Below are 15125 nucleotides of genomic sequence, written 5' to 3'. Positions count from 1 at the left end.
ACACACACACACACACACACACACACACGTAGGCTAGAGTGAGATTAGAACCCACACCTATTTAGTCTTACACACCACAGATCACAGTATTTATCACACACACACTACGGCTTAAGTCTTTCATTAGCAGTTTGGGGGCCTCCATCAACTGCAAGGTTCAAAAAGTGCAAAACAATGCCAGTTGTGAAGTCAATGTGGTATGCACTCTTGATATTTGGGGAGATATACACACACAACTATGCACGCCAAATGGGCTGGAGTGAGACTAGAACCCCTACTCATCGAGTGTTATGCACTACAGATCAAAGTACTTAATGCACATGCAAGTCTGCTTTGTAAAAGACTGCAGGTGAAGTAATCCTAGAGAATATAAACAAGCCCTGTGTTGAACAGCTTGGGAAGCTTGCAGAGTCACATTGCTTCCTACTGTTACCTGCAGCTAGTAGCCTAACAGACAGAAAACTGTTTTGTAGCCCTGCTATGTGACAACAGCACCCATAGTGAGCATATGTGTCTGTTTGCATTTTGATGGGCAAGCCTGTGATAAAACTAAATTAGCCCAGTCAATGAGAGTGCACACAACATAATATAGTACACACTTTGTCTAGTTGTTGACTTATGTGTGGTGAAATACAGCAAACACAGCGCTGTAGTGAATGTGGGGGTTGTTGCTGCCATAGCTACAAACATATGGCTTGAAAACATATACAGGTATTCATATACAATGCCATACATTTTCAAGGTTTCCACATGCTGTCTTAGGGAGACGTGGTATAACTCACCACTGCCCAGATGTTTGCAGCAAGTACATAGGTTTGACTCATAGTTATGTGTGTTTCACACTAAATTGTTGGTTTGCTGTCAAATGTGATATCATTTACACATGACGTGAGAGAATACTGCTACAACTCTGAACTTCAGATATCCCAATAGTCTTCCAATTGCAACACATGTTATTCTAAGCACTTCCACATATTTTTAAGTGCATTATCTAATGTTGAGCCATTCCTTTTGTTCCTCCATCCAGCATTATAATTGTCATAGTGCAGCTTTACTCTTCATGATCTGGGTACATAGGGCAATACAGACACACACACACACACACACACACACACACACACACACACACACACATACATATATATATATATATATTAATTTTCAAACAAAATTGCGTGAGGAGCAATGGATTTGTGCTCTGCTTAACTAAGTGTATGAGCATGGAGAGTGGCATTTCTGGCTTGTTGTCATGCTGCTAAGCAGCATGCAAAAGGGCAACGCATTGCTTACATCAGAGACTTAATGTTCCAGAAAGTGACTCCAATCCACAACTAGCTGTATTGCAGGCCAGGATTATGATATAATTAGAAACACTCAAAGCTGTATCAACCTATATATTCAGGTCCATAAATTAATCTACAGTTTCAATCACTATGTGCTGTATGTAATATTCGCCTTTCTATTTATGTCTTCTAAATCTCATATGCTTAATTTGTGATGCATTTATCAGCATATTATACTCCTGTGACCAAATGGTCAATTTAGCCAAGTTATTTAGCAGACATGCCCCATCTATGACCCATGTAATCAGTATACCCAATTTCCAGTCATTTGCATACACACTGTAGAACAACTCAAATAAAATGAATAGGTCTACAGAAAAATCTGAACAGGTCTGGGCCTAGGACAGAGCCCTGTGGGACAACCTGACTGTAACCAATTATTCCTCTTGTCCAACTGCTGTATAATACTTGACATGTCCTATATGTAAGCCATGTAGCTATTCATCTTATCAAGAGTGCATCAGTACCTAGTTGTTCTAGTTTATTGATAAGTGTTTTGTGTATGGCCCTGTCAAATCTCTAAAAATTACATCACAGTACAATTTTTCATTCATAGCTGTTATTATATTGTCATAGTAAATCATGTTGCAGGTGGTACTTAGATCTATTTTCAGCATATGTATGCTGATATATGGTTTCAAGTCCCAACCTTTACAGTTCTGTACTGACTAATCCAATATTACCTAACACTTTTTAAATAGGTCTTGGATATGTGGCACAGACGCAAATGTGTAACTGATATGCGAAATAGGTTAATACTAGTATAGCACATGCAGAGTCACAGTCTGTAAAATAGTACTTATTTCTCCTTAACATGCCAAACATCTGGATACCTTGGGATTAGAACCCTGAACACCAACACACAAACTACTTACCTTAATCCTTTGAGCCACAGAAGCTGCTTAACAAACAGGCGGCCATTCATTATACCATCACTTGCACAAATATGTACTTTGCTATTCTCAGTTAACTAACACATAATATGTAAGTTCAAATTGTGCATTACTGTCCTGATGTTGTGTGGCATACTAACTGTGTAAAATGCTCATACAGCATAGATGATTTATTGTTATGGCAGTTACAAGGGGATACTGCTGTTTTGAGTGGTGGGGAACAAAAGCCCATGTGCTACTAGAACACATACTAGTCTATTATTTAACCTCACTTTCTAACATGTTCCTTGAATGAAGTACCAGTAATCTGTTGCAGTAAGACTGCATGAATATTCCATGCATAAGGCATACCAAATACAAATGGTGACATGTTAGTGGAATGGGTGTCTGTAGTCCCATGTGGATGTAACTTCTGCTCAAATAGCCCAGTATAGTTGCCTGCATAATGTACCTGGTCCATAGTTACAATGGCATAGCATAACAATTCACTATACTACTGTGTAGGTTATGGACTTACATTGCAAGTGCAGCAGTTGACACAACTATAGTTCAGGACTGACTCTGTCTGATGTGAGCAGCACACAGCCAATACATGGACTGGTACAGGATGTGTGATCTGGCTGGCATCAATTTTAATATATGTATGTAAGTAGGAGTTAGATGTTAGTCCTTAGGTCCCTAAGTTGTCCGTGAATGTACTATGCATTGTCTCTTAGCCAAAACCAGTGCATACTGAGTGCACTTACTTCTGCTTACAGGGACATCAGCAGGGGGTTCCTTTTCCGAGTCCTCCTGTGACCATGGCTGTGGTGACCTAGGCATTGGTAGGGGCTGTGTATCCCTTCCCTTTGTTGATCCTGCTGCAGCTGTTTCCACAGGATCAGATTTTGTAGCACAGCACATATTGTGAATATCTATGCACATGTGGCTGGAGTATACTGCAGGTCTCCACCAGATATATTGAGGCACTGGAACCATGACTTCAGAATCCCAAACACATGGTCTGTGATGTTCCTAGTTTGTGTGTGTGCCTAATTATAGTGTTCTTTTGTTGGTGTGTGTGCATTTCTGATAGGTGCCATCATCCATGGTTCTAGGGGGTAGCCAGCATCCCCCAGTAAATGGGCCTGTGGTATATCAACCCTAGCAAACATCTGGTACAGCTGTGATGTGTGCCAGATATGGGAGTTGTGATAACTGCCAGTGTTGCCAGCACACACATTCAAGATAATCCCCTGGGCATTGCACACAACCTGGCAGTTGATGGAGTGGTACCCTTGTGGTTAACATAGATTCTACCATGCTCACTAGGTGGTGCCTTGATGTGTACATGAGTGCAATCTATGGCACCCAGTATTTCAGGGTAGTGTGCTACATGGTAGAAGTGTTGCATATTGCTGGCCCTCACCAAGGGGAAACTATATGTGCTCACTGGCATGTGGGAGCATAGCATACAGAAGCTGGTGGAGTATCCTGGATACAGATGCCTGTAACACACTTATCATGTCCCCAGTTGGTCTTTGAAAGTTACCTGTAGCTAGTATCCTAAGGGCTACACATACCTTAGTTTCCTCTGGGATGGGTTCCCCTCTGTTAACTCTGGAGGGTGGCAGAGCTAACTAAGCTCTTATAATATGTTCATGTCCACCCTGTAGAGCTCTACAATCTCCAGCTCATGTAGCTCCTGGAAGGCTACCCTGGGCCTGAACACTCTTCTCCTTCTCAGCCTAGGCCTATTGTCATCAGCACCAGCAGCATTGACTTCAGCATCTAGCACATGCAGATGTAGAAAACTGCAACAACCCCTAGCATTATCTCAGTTAAAATTTCCAAGTCTCTACTCCAATGGTTCAGAGTATTGAGGAAAAATCAGAATGTTGGGTGTATGCATACTTTATACAGTTCTGCTGTAGGTCTACCATGTGGAATTGACTAATTATGATGCAGTTCACCTGCCTAGGATGTAACTGACATGACTTAAAGGCCCTACTTTATTCCGCAACATGGTGCTATGCTTATACAAAAGTATATATTTTTAAGTGACTATATCTGGTTTTCCTTGACAGATGCCTACGTCATCACTGCCATGTGGGTAGTCTGCTCACACGAACATGCTAAGCTATGCAGGGAGCAGCTCAAACATGCACTCTGAGCACTAAAAAATCCTAAAAGTAACACAATGGGAATATCAAAACCATGTAGGAGCCTACATGAATGGGATATGCAGACACTGTCGCTCCTTTCAGCGATTCAACAAAGGAACCCCATTTGCATACATATTCACGCTGACAGCCTGGCTACTATACAGTTCTTTAACTGTGTAAGTTGGGTAACAGCATGAATGCACCATTGTACCGATCTGATGCAGGGTCCTACAGTATATTTCTGTAAACTACATTTTAGATGTTATTTTAATATTTTTTTCCTGTTAAGTATGTTTGCACAATGCAGCACATAGTGCAAACATGAAAATTATTAAAAAAAATGATTCATTTTACATATCTCCCTCCTTTTACAAACATCCTCAATGTATGTTTTGCACATGCATGTATGTGAGCTACTATTTTCAGGGGAGTTATGTCCATATTTGTGGACTTTTACATTCCCTTCTGCCTGTGTAGACTCCTGGACACTGAAAATTTCCACGTACACTATGAACATGGACACTGAGTCTACAAGGATGCCTTTTGCCTTTTTGGATCACTCCACCTGCCTCATTTGCATAAGATTCACCTGCTTACGCAGAAATTTGCATTGCACAGAAGTTTCCCTGTTTGTGCATGTTTGCGTGCTGCTAAGCGAGTTTACTGAATCTAAAAATGTTCTCGCTCTTGTACGCATCTTGGAGTGATACGCACATGAAATAAAATGTGTAGGCTTTACTGAATTCCCCCCAGTATCACTAAAAGCAGCAGGTGTGGAAAGTAAACCACAGCAATGGCAGTGATCTAATAATTTTAAAGGTATTTTAATTCACTACCCATCCATTATTATCATTATCATTAATATTTTTATTAGCCTAGCCAGCAACTATTAGATTTTTTTGGAGGCACTTCAGATTCCTGTATTAGGGAGGCAAAGTAAAAATGTACAGCATAAAATTCTAGTTAAAGTTATTTTTTCAGTTACCATATACCAAAAGATACCAGTTAAATCTGGCCTCCCTGATAGTTCACTAGTTACTAGATGAGCAGACAGTTCACACAATGCCTATGTAGAAACAGGGGATGGCTATGTTTTACTGAAGTTTGTTCCTGGTACTAAACATAATGTTCGGTGGGGAATAAATGTATATAAAAGGTTCAAAATATTGACCTTTTTCCCTTTGGTAATTAAAAATGCTTTCTTATAAACATGGAAATACAGGGTTCCTAGCCCCATATTCTCATTCATAAAGACCCAGACAGAATTTGTGATTTTTTTTTTCTTTTTGTCATCATCGTCTTGTTTCGGCTGTTCCCGTTAGGGGTCGCCACAGCAGATCACCTGTTTCCATTTATTCCTGTCCTCTGCATCTTGCTCTGTCACACCAACCACCTGCATGCCCTCTCTCACCACATCCATATACCTTATCTTAGGCCTTCCTCTTTTCCTGTTACCTGGTAGCTTCATCCTTAGCATCTTTTTCCCAATATACTCCGCATCCCTTCTCAGCACATGTCCAAACCAACGTAATCTTGCCTCTCTGGCTTTGTCTCCAAACCTTCCAACCTGGGCTGACCCTCTAATATACTTATTCCTAATCCTGTTCACCCTCATCACAGCCAGTACAAATCTTAACTTCTTTAACTCTGCCACATCATTTTTCATCACACATCATCATCATTATCACAGATTTTTTTTTCTTTTTGTATGTGTGGAAAATTCACTTCCAGTTCATTCCAACTGCTGTTACCTTAATCAAATGTCTATTTCCAGTGTTTGCTCATCTCAAAATGTTTATGATTCATATTTGTTCAAATGTCTTTTTGAAATTTTCCCCTTCTGTGCCATCTAGGCAGTGAACCACCATCATGATCACCACCACCCACTTGTTTCTCGGTTTTGCAGAAAGTGGATGGCTCTATGTTGTTATGAATAAAAGTTAAATATTTGACTAAACTGATGGTATATCCTGACATTTCTAACATGGCTAACAGGACTGAGTAACCACTGGTACATGCTCTGACATGGTATCAGAACTAGGATCTTGTTGAAGAATGAAAACTGAAAAAAAGACTTACCTTTTATGAAATCAGCTTGAGCAACACCATAAGCTGAGTGTTGAATTCCTTTACTAGAAAAAGCCAGTTTACCTCACAAGGTCCTTAGTTTACTGAATTTAATCTGTTCATCCCAGAAAAAAATAGATTTCTTCAATACTGATGAAGTTTAACCTACTAGAGCCATTTGATCTCTTGAAACCCTTTTCTTGTCTGTCTGGAGACAGGGGTTTAAATGATTCCATGTGGCAAACAAACTTGATAAAGAAAAATATGAAATCCAGGTAAATAGACTTTTCTGTACCATGGGCCATAGAGTGGAGGTCATATTTAGTTCCTTGTCATTCACAGAGATTTAGTGTTACATATGAATCAGCGATTAACAAACTCAGTGAGGAAGAATTAAATATAATGCGTGAAAGGGCATACTTCCACAGATGTGTACAAGGAAAGGGTGAATGTGTTGAAATGTTTATGAAATGGCTAAATATTGTTGGTTTGTGGCACAAAAAAGTAAACAAATGAGAGGTAGAGTTGTGACTGGGCTGGCTGATATAGATGTGTCTCAAACGTTCCAACATGAAGATAATTTAACTTTAGAAAAGAAAATATAAATCACCAGAAAGAAAGAACTGGTTATAAGGCACAATTCCAATTTAAACATGGTAAATGTGTGTGTGGTGAAATACAAAGTTAATGGCTTCATAAATGGCATAATTCTGGTCAAACTAAACAAATATTTGAGAAGTCTTGTAAGAGTAAGTTTGGCAAATGCACGAGGTCTGATCACTACCACAGTGAGTTAGATCAATATGCTGCTTGTGGCAGAATGTATAAAAGACTGTTGTTCATAAAACAAGCCTAATTAATGATGTTACTTCATAAAACAAGACTAAAAATAATGTGCAGAAAGCATTTTTTTCCTGGGTTCAGTTCTGCTGTGTCTGATATTGAACCAGACTTGAAAGTAAAAATTCTTATTCATGGAACTCTGGTGAGTTTCAGTATTGGAACAAGGGCTGATGTTACTGAGACATTCCATGCTACCTATCAGAATTTCTCAAAGGGTCAACAGCTGTATGATGTGGAGAATGAGGCATGTGAAATTGGCTTAATTACCAGAATAAATGAAGCCAGAGTAGACGTGTTTGGCAAGTTGGCCTGCTGATTATGAAGCAGTAAAAATGAAGGTAAAATCAAATGTGTTCCATATGCATAGAACACATCCAGTAGGATGCCATTTTCTATGCTGTCCAATGGAGATAAAACTTAAAATTATACAAAGTCTTGGCATAACTAAAAGTGTAAGTGAACCAATTGAGTGGTGTGCTCCTATGGTGCCAGAGATTAAAAAGAATAGTGTAGTATGAATACGTACTGATTTAAAAACTCATTAATGAGGCATTACATAAAATGTTTGACAGTGTAGAGGATTAAGATTCTGAGCTGTTAGCAAGATGTTTCTTGTTGTCAGGGGTTCAGGGATCAACTCCCTTTCATCCTTGTATGGAATATTTGTTTGAAGTAGATCTTTTGTTGTTACAGGAAGGAATTTGCTATACATATATTGGGTTATTCTTGGTTCAGAGTGGTTTCATGTGTTTTCTGGAGCACTGCATTCAGGTCGACACTAATCAGGATCCAACTGGATCTGTTGTCGATTTCACTGAATTTAGTTTGTACCATATAGGATCATTATTCTGTGCTTTTCTACCTGCTGCACCTGTTGTGTCACACTTTTTATCCCCTGTAACTATAAAAGGACAGCTTGACCTGGTCTGGTTGCAGAACAGAGAGAGTGGGTATGCAGACTGATGCCATTTTTTTCTATGATGTTTTGTGTTTCTCTTTTTTTTTCTGTGAAAGTTTGATTTCAACTAATCATAATTACATGCACATGGTCGCTGTGACAGACGTCTTGCATCTAACCAAAAACCTAGTGTTACTGTTTCTGATCCAAATGACTCGGTTTTGTCTATTGACTGTAAATGTTTTAATGCTTATCATAACAGTATTCCTTACATTTTTCTTTCCATGGATTCTTGATACTTTATTAGTTCCAGTTTGAGTAGTCCTTGAGTGAGAAAAAGTGAGTGAGAGATTGGCATCCTAAAGTACTTTCAAAGTTGAAACAGTCATTGGGACAGTTAAATAAATTGTAATAGAGTTTCACAAGTAATTGTATTGTTTGCATGTCTTAACCATATGCTTTTGCAGAATCAGTCCAAAGTGTTGAATGTTCATCACTGTACTTATCTATTTTGAAGAATGACATTTTTCCTTAATGGGGGGAAATCTGATGTTAAGAGGAATAAAGCTGCTAGAATGTTTATGTATATTTTGCATGTATAAAACATCCATTGCCATTTTAAGAATGTACATACCTCATAATGCGTTGAAGTTCCTATGCTATAGTCAGTTAGAATAAGATGCTTGAAGTGTTAATATTATTTCTCTTGAGCTGCCATGTTTTCACAAATAGGTTACCTGTTTTACTAAAATGATGATGACTAAATTGACATTTTTAACATAACCAATGAATATTACAGACAGACCACTGGTGTATGATCTAACATACACCTAACTAGTTATTTCTCTTCTCCATTGGGGTTGAGGAGAGTTAGGCCTGGTGTAAATTTGCAGCTTGCCATCCATTTATCTAAAAAGTTTGCCATCCATTCATCTAAGTTAGATTTGAAGAGAGTGAGGGGCATGCTTTGTTTTACTGAGAGCAGGAGTTTATTTTACAGGTGGAGAATTCTTTGTGAGATTTACCTGTCATTCCAACAAGTTCTGTTTATGTTGCAATATAAATTTAGGTCCCTTGCTCTTATAAGTTCATAGGTTTATGGGTATATAATAGGCTAATGAGCACTAGGGCCTTCATAAGTCTAGCCATGCAATCCAACCAAGTTGGGTCCCTATGTATCATGGGTGTTTATTAGGAGGGGGTATATTAGTTAGGAAGTTTCCAGAGGTTATCGGAGGCGAGGTATGTGAGTTTTGGCATTACTGTCTGCCTCGGTCTATCAGTGACATGGGGACCAGACCCGGTGTGAAATTCCAAAATCCCATCCATTTGTCAAGGCTACTCTTAAATAGTAGGGGGACAGATTCTGCTTCACATGGATAGGGATCCTGTTCCAGAGTATGTGGATCCTCTGCGACACACATCTGTCTCACCATGTCCAATTTATGTCACAAGTAAAATTTAAATCCTTGGAACTAGTCAGTCTGATGTTGTTCATTTTGCAGATGTGCAAAAACTCCATTAGAACTTGTTCTGATGCTACTACCACATTGTGGATTTGTAGTACATCAAGCAGGATTGGGTCATTTACAGCCATAGATCATCCTGTAGGAGTTTGTAGGTGAACTCATACCAGATGTTTTCTTTTTTTAGTTTGAAATTGCTTGGGTTTTTCATTGGGTTAGGTGTATAAACTACTGAAGGGTTCGCTGCATTCTTATATGAGCCTGATAAGGAACAACTATAGAGTAATCCTGACCTTTTTAGAATGAGAGGAGGTGACTTTAGTAATCAGTTGGGTGAGGTAGAAAGGTTTCCTAACAACAGCAGGTGCATGGTGGTCAAAGTTCATTATTCACTAAGGTGTCTACTTCCCTAATGGCGATGTCTGTTTAAGAAGATGTTGTTTACATGGTGAGTGTGTGTGTGTGTGTGTGTGTGTGTGTGTGTGTGTGTGTGTGTGTGTGTGTGTGTGTGTGTGTGTGTGTGTGTGTGAGTGTGTGCTTGTGTGTATGAGTTCCTGTTTCTCATACTGTATAATTATATACTTTGTTATTTAAATGTTAGACATTTGGGTTTATACAGTCTCCAAAGCATTCTTCCTTTTTGGAAAAAAAAAGCCATGATAACAATGGAAGGTAGAAAACATTTTTATGTCTGGGCTCCCTCTAACTGCTACAACTCACAGCTGGGCATCTGATTGTAGAAAATGCCTGGTAATGGAAGTGACATTCATATAGCATCTGAGCCGACAGAGAACTGTAATTCCTGAAGTAAAGAGCCTGTATCTTTGTAAACTGAGATCTTGTCTACTTGTATTATTAGCAGCTCATTTGATTGTGAAAGACTGCATAGGATTTGCTGAGGAAAAGTAGGGAAATGTGCATTAAAGTCACTTAACACACACTTCTAAATAAGTTCCATAACAAGAACACAAGCAATCTTCATAGACTTCTTCTACCCCACAACAATATTAAAATGTTACTATTGCTGGTACAAAAAACTGGATATTTCTGCTCTTACTTAAACCTATTTATATGAAGCATGTTTACAAGCCAATAGATCTTCCACATAAAATCTAATGGCAATTTTGTACATTACATATAAACCTTGTATTTGACACAATACTTCATTTGGGTATTATAGACAAACACACAAATTTAGGTATAAATCCCTAAGTCACTCGATGGATAGCCAAATGGCTCACAGATAGGACACATGAAGTTATGGTAGGGGAATCCACTTCCACAAACAGGCCTATTATTAGTGATACTCCACAGGATAAGTACTGGGACTTTTCCTGTTTGCAATATACTTCTCTGAAGTCAAAGCAAATGTAGAGGGCTTTTTTCTGGCCAAATTTGCTCACATCTGCAAGCTGAATGCAATCACTGAATCCTCCAAAGATGTAGATATCCTCCAGGAGGGTCTGATACAGACAAATAACTGGTGCCAGAACCATGGCCTAAAACTCAATGCAAAAAAAATACATAATCATCCCCTTTGGGAAGACGACCACACCTGCAAATTCCAACATTGATAACACTCCCCTAAGAGTAGACCCAGTGGTAAGGAACTTGGGAACTAGGTTGACAGTAACCTGAACATTGATCACCCCTGTGTCAATGGCATTGAGAAAATCCTTCTGTGTGCCACAACTTATAAGTAAAGGCATGATATCTAGGTCTAAGGAGATCATTGTCCCACTATGTTCATCCCTCATTAGACCAGTAATTAAGTTCAGTGCACTGTTCGGCATGTAGCTGACCAGGCATTTGCAGCAACTGGAGTAGCCACAGAAGTTCCTTACTAAAAGAATACAGAGTGTAAATAACATGTCGTTTCCAGACCACCTCAAAGTCCTGTCCCTGTGTTCAGTCTCCTACAGACTACTGAGAGACGATATATGCCTAACCTACAAGGCATTCTCTGATCCAGCCCTGATGGATATGCTACACATTTACCACTTCTCTGGAATAGACTCCCTATTCACATGACATAGAGCTCTTCCCTAAGCCTATTCAAATGCAATATAGACCAATGGATGGAAACTTGAAAATTCCCCCTTGGCTTGTCATCTGTAGTCCTGATGGACAGAGGCAGTTTGTAGATGCCTTAAGGCACAGGCCCATACCATAGTCATTCTAGCCTGTGGGCATTGATAATTGAGAAAATTGGGGCATGAATGCCTAAGCTCAAAAAGGCTCTAGGACCTTACCCTAGTAACCTCCTATGATTCTATGATCTTATTTGTTGTCTATTACTGTTGCTATAACTGTATATCTAATTTTTATGCTTAGTTGTCCTTCTGATGCCCAGTTGAGTGGCAGTATTTTTCCAGAACTCTTTCGCAAAACAAAAAAATAACACTCAAACAACAGGTACTGTATTTTTTATACCTTAGTTACATATATTTTTTTCTGATAGGCAGCATCTTGGGGCTGCTACAAGTGCTTGAATGCTGCTTGCTCGCAACACACTTGATTGCTGGTATTTACATGAAAAGGCAAGTGCTCTAACTCCCACTAACCTGATATGCATTAACTACTTAGCCCTCCCAACAATTGCCCCTACAAAACTGTATAGTCCTATCAGAAATCTAATTCTACCCATAAAGTTCCCTTCCCAGTCCTTAACCCTAAAACTCCCTTCTCTGCTTCCTAAACCTAAAAGTCATCTCCTGCTCTCTACATCTAAATCCTCTTCCTACTCCCTAACAATAAAACTCCCCTCCTGCTCTCCAAACCTAAATGCCCCTTCCTTCTCCCTTACTGCCCCAGTCTATACTCCCATTCTCTTACTATGGCGGCTCCCTATTGAATTGTCGGCATGCCAAAAAGCCAAAACAACTGAAAACATGGCAGAAGATCCATAGCTGGCTTTGGGCACAGGCGAATCCTGCAGTCGCTGGGGGCCACCTGTTCCTGGGGGGCCCCCTAACACAGCAAGTTATCTTATCTAGATAATTTGTAACATGTCTGTCAAACCACCAAAACTAGTACAACAATCTTGTATACTAAAACAGGTGGGTAATAACTCTTATTTATATCTACTTTAAAATTAAATTCAGTGATATCGCTGGATATAGTAAAAGTGTTTTGTCTAGTAACAGACTTCACATTTCCATTAAATATTTACTACTCACATAGTGCACCCTGCTTAGTTAAACTTTGTTGGAGGACATTCTCTCCACTAAAACTAACAACATAGCCAGATTTAGGTACCTGCAATATCCATGGCTGCATGGGGGGGGGGGGCTTAATCATCTTTGACTGTGTGGGGGGCCCACAAAAGCTGTTGCTAGTTGGAGAAAAATGAGGAGAAAAAAACTATTAATTTCCTGATTACACTCTTTAACCTGAACAGGGCTGTGATATGACCCTGTTAGGATAAAGCTGGTGAGCAAGGTAAACATTAGACAGCTTGGCAGCCTAGAGTGTCTGGTCTCAGTGCAAATTTTGGATTTTAAGAAGAACTGATGCTTCCGATTTACAGGGATGATTTTCTCTTTCAGAGAGTTTTATAAATACTGACAGAACACCAGATACTATAACTCTCAACTTCTTTGCTGAAGAATTCAGCACAATGCCAAAAAAAATACCAGAATAACGGCTCAAAATCAGGAGCACTTTTTAAATATTACTCTAATTCACTTAAAAAGGTAACAAAATAATACTTTTGCATCAGCATGCATTTGTTGGGACAATAAGTAGTATAAAACTCTGTCTGCATTTATTAATGGTCTGTAATTTTGAATGATTTACAAGCAAATCAAACTTTTTATGACAGGTAGAGCAAAAGTATGAGCAAAATCAGGGAAGGTCTGTGAAATCAAGGACAGTGACAGGAATGCATTATTCCTCACAGGGGTAAATAAAAGTGACTTACCCCTGCTGCTGTTTGACTACTGCTAAACTGCAGTCACTGATCTCATGTGGCAGTAGTAATGTTGCACAATGTATTGCTATTTGCTGAAATAAGTACAAAACTAGTATTGCTGTGGTGTCTGTGTGTGTGTGTGTGTGTGTGTGTGTGTGTGTGTGTGTGTGTGTGTGTGTGTGTGTGTAAAAATGATTTCTGATTTTTCGTCTGTGCAAACACCCAATAATGCCAGGACACATGCATTATTCTTCTGGGTATCAGTAAAAATGTAGCTAACAAGTAATTATATTTCAAAAGTTAGGCAGAAAATACATCACAGGACATTCAGACATTTAGATCTTCTAGGAGTCTGGTGGCCCTCTACTCCCCGGACTGTATAAATGAATACATGGGGGCTCCCTTAATTATCCTTGACTATGTGAAGGCCCCACAAAAGCTGTTGCTGGTTGGGGAAAAAATGAGAAAAAAATGTATACATTTTTCTGATTACACTCTTTAACCACAACAGGGCTGTGATATGACCCTGTTAGGATAAAGCCGATAATGGCCTCTGGTCACAATTGTACCCATTCTAAAAACAAGTCCTGCTCAGATGTGTGTGTGCACAGAAAGCTGTTGTAGGTTATGTGGGGAGTGGGGACTGTGTGGTTATTACTTCAATTTTCATCACAGTCAAACCTTAGATATGTGCACAGGGGGTCATTATAGCGTGTGTTTGGGCTGAACAAAGTGTGCTCATTGTTTCTTTTACTTTTCTCACAGACATCAGAGGTGTACAAGAAGGCTACTATAGCTTGTGTAAGGGTAATGTTCTGCCTAGGAGCAACAAAGTATAATACATCACTGTAATCATTATTTTTTCGCTTTCCTCAAAATCACACATCAGGCACATATACAGGTGGCTGCCTTTGGGGGTTAGGGGTGAGTAGTGAGGAGGCATGATATGTATGTCAGCAGTCACTTGAAATACATGACTGTGGTAATTTTAACCTCTGCTTTCATCCCAGTCTAACACCAGAAGGATGCATAGTTAGTCTTTGTCTTTTTTGGGGGGTTAGAGAGGCAGGCAGTATTCCGAGATAGGACCTGTGTAGTCACACATTTGTCTTGTTAGTTTATCATGAACTAGTATTTTGTCAGCTTTGAAGATTAAGCCTTGGGCACAACTTATGTCTTCACTGAAAGAAAAAAAAATAAAACTGAAGTTCTTTTCTAACTCATGATTTTTGGTAAGGTCACCATTAGATTACAAGGTTGGGAAAATGCTCTAAAAATGCATCACAGAACATCTATAACCATTATGCCTTCTGGGGGAGCTGGTTTAATTGAGTTATGTCCTAAATGGTTATTGCTGTGCTGTCTTGATCAGGAAATGTGTGTTGAAATGATGCAAGGAAAACTAAAACTAGACATTAGCACTGAATTTCTTTCCTTAATCACAATTTTTGTTCAAGTCATCATTTGATGAAAAGGTTTTGAAACAGAAAAAAAACATTAAAATGCTCTTCAGAGCATATAAAAAGTTATGGTTTCTTGAAAAAGTTGAAGAGTAAGA

This window comes from Protopterus annectens, chromosome 13.part0 (assembly GCF_019279795.1).
Source record: "Protopterus annectens isolate FY-2018-M chromosome 13.part0, PAN1.0, whole genome shotgun sequence".
Taxonomy (NCBI): Eukaryota; Metazoa; Chordata; order Ceratodontiformes; family Protopteridae; genus Protopterus; species Protopterus annectens.
The sequence above is the reverse complement of the archived record's forward strand: the minus strand, read 5'-3'. Positions refer to the sequence as shown.